We start from the raw sequence: 3,419 nt of genomic DNA, 5'->3' as shown, positions 1-3,419 counted from the left end.
TATATATATATATATATATATATATATTTAATCTGAGAGAGAGAGAGAGAGAGAACAAGCGGGGTGGGGCAGAGGGAGAGGAGGAGAGAAAATCCCATGCAGATTCCCCATTAAGCACAGAGCCCAACTCAGTGTTCCAGAGATCATGACCTGAACTGAAATCAAGAGTCAGTAACTCAACCGATTAAGCCACCCAGGCACCTCAGGAACCCCTCTTCTAACTGCATAGCTTGGGTGTTCTGTTGCTGAGTTTCTCTAAATAGCTTGGGGATTGCAATGTCCATATCTAGGACTCTATGATTTGAGGGTATAAGGATGAGTTCTTATTCCACAGAGGTTTTCATTGGGTTCCAAATCAAAGCAGACATAAGGAACAAACTCGATTTCTCTAGGTTATATTTAGAAGTGAAGGAAATAACTAAGCATCACTCTGATGATATGTGCGGTCATGGCCAATGGCTGACACTTACGACCTTTGGAGGGGTTTTCCACCTCTACAAATTCTTTTCCTACAGTCCTCCTCTGCCCTAATTCCTCAGGAAGCAATACAATGAAGGAAAAAGTTGTGAGTTTGGCTTAATATCTTTGTAATTTTTCATATCTTAAAACACCCATGATTTCGAGTTAGGTAGATCAGAGGTCAGAGACATGGTATGTAACCTTGGGAAAGTTACTTATGCCTCAATTTCCTTGTCTACAAAATGTGGATAATTGCATCTCCTTTTGAAGGTGATGTTCTCTAAGTGCAATACCAGAAGGAAGTATCTAGTACAACATTTGGCAAGAACTTCAAAAAGTTGCTAATTTCTCCCTCCACCTTCACCTCTTCCTTTGGAATGAGTGTTAAAACCATAAAAGTAAATTGCTTGTATTCACTTTTATTTTTGTAGAGTTCCTACTGAGTAATTTTTCCTGATTTTGGGGGGATTTGAAAATTTTCAGCCTATGAATAAAGGAACCCATGTTACATGGATAAACATCTAAAAGCTGGCTTTGCATCCAGTTTTGTCATTGAACAGGCCCACTAGCTACTACTACACAGGATGAGATTGATAAGTCGAGGTTGCACAATGTTCCTTTTGGTCCTCTTACTGGACTACAGGGAAGACTCTGAAGAAGCCATTCTACACATCAGGTCCTATCCCAGGGAGGTCATCATTCCTCAGTGTGACTCAGCCACTGCTACCCGTAGCTCTATCTTAAAAGCAGCAAATTGTTTGTTAAGGTGCTAGTCTCCCAGAGTCATAGCCGGAATCTTAGATGGGTTTTTAGCAGTGGTTGGCAAACTACTACCCAAGGGCTAAATCTGGCCCACTGCCTGTTTTTGTATAACAGGGACCTAAGAATGATATGTACATATTTTAATAGTTGAAAAAAATAAAATGAAGAATAATGTTTTATGATGTATGAAAATTATATGAAATTCAAATGTCAGTGTTTGTAAATAAAATTGCGTTGAAACACACCCATTCATTTGTGTATTGTCTATGGATGCTTGCATGCTACAATGGTAGAATTGAGTAGTTGCCGCAGAGACTGTATGGCCCGCAAAGCCTATCATGTTTACTATCTGGCCCTTGACAAAGTTTGCTGTCCCCTAGTGTGGAGCACAGTCTCCAGAGCCAAGATGGCCTGGCCGCCTAGCTCAGCTCTGTGTTCCTTCCACTTGGGCAAATTCTCTCATCTACTCTGTTTCCTCAACTGTATAATGAGGATGATAATACCATCTATTTCATGGGATTCTATGAGAATTAAGTGAATATGTAAAGTGCTTAGAAGAGGGTCTAGCACATATTAAGTACTATATGTGTCTGGTGTTATTACTAGTTGCTACAATTTTTTTTCACAAACAAAAGCAAGAGTAGCTTACCAATTTGTTAGCAATCATTGTAAGAATTTCACCTGCAGCACTCCATTAAATTTAATTCTTTAGCAGTAGAGTAGTAGGAAGATGTTTAAAGATGACTGAAATGACAATTAGCATAGTTGCTTATCCATAAAACTTATTAGGCATACTTACAAACATTTTATATGCTATATGCTCTTTCAAACTTGAGTTTTGGGAGAGCTTACACTCAACTTTGAGTTCAGTGTTCCCTATCTATTCTTATAGTCAATTACCTCTTTCTGAAGAAACAGACTTCAAAGCAGAGGTCAAGTAACAGAATAGAGGGCCCCCAAATAAATCCATGCATATGCAATTAACCAATCTCCCACAAGAATGCCAAAAATACACAACTGAGAAAAGATAATCTCTTCAACAAATGGTGTTGGGAAAACCACATATCCACACACAAAAGAATAAAATTGGACTCTTATACTATACATAAAAATCAACTCAAAATGGATTAGACTTAATATAAGACTGAAAACTATAAAACTCCTAGAAGAAAACATAGGGGAAAATCTTCATGACATTGGACTTGGCAATGACTTCGTGGCATGACAACAAAGGCATAGGCAACAAAAACAAAAACAAGTAGGACTTCATCATACTAAAAAGCTTCTGCACAGCGAGGAAACAACAGAATGAAAAGGTAAATGATGGAATGGGAGAAAAAAATTTGCAAACCATATACCTGATAAGGAGTTAGTCTGCAAAATATATAAGGAACTCCCACAACTCGACAGCAAAAAAATAATAACCCAATTTTAAAACGTGCTAAAGAAGCCAAGAGAAACATGAAAAGATGCTCGACATCACTGATCATCAGGGAAATGCAGATCAAAACCACAATGAGATCACCTCACACCTGTCAGAATGGCTAAAATCAAAAACGGAAGAAACAGGGGCATCTGAGTGGCTCAGTCAGTTAAGTGTCCAGCTCTTGATTTCAGCTCAGCTCATGATCTCAGGGTCATGAGATCGACTCTGTGTCGGGCTTCATGCTTATGATTCTCCCTCTCCCTCTGCCCCTCCTTCCCTGCTTGTGCGTGTGCTCTCTCTCTCAAAACAAAAACAAAAACACAAGAAACAAGTGTTAGTAAGGATGTGGAGAAAAAAAAAAACCCTCTTCCACTGTTGGTAGGAATGCAAGAAAAAGATATTTGCACCCCTTGCTTATTGCAGCATTATTTACAATAGCCAAATTATGGAAGCAACCCAAGTATCCATAAAAGGATGAATGGATAAAGAAGTGAGATATAGATATAGATATAGATATAGATATAGATATAGATATACATATACATATACATATACATATACATATACATATATAGTGGAATATTACTCAACCATAAAAGAGAACCAAATCTTGCCATTTGCAATGACATGGTTGGAGCTACAGAGTATTATGCTAGGCAAAATAAGTCAGTGAGAGAAAGACAAATACCATATGATTTCACTCCTATGTGGAATTTAAGAAACAAAAGAACAAAGAGAAAAAGAGACAAACCAAAAAATGGAATCTTAAGTA

Source organism: Ailuropoda melanoleuca, chromosome 1, assembly GCF_002007445.2.
Source record: "Ailuropoda melanoleuca isolate Jingjing chromosome 1, ASM200744v2, whole genome shotgun sequence".
In the NCBI taxonomy this organism is placed as follows: Eukaryota; Metazoa; Chordata; class Mammalia; order Carnivora; family Ursidae; genus Ailuropoda; species Ailuropoda melanoleuca.
This window is presented reverse-complemented; position numbering follows the sequence as displayed.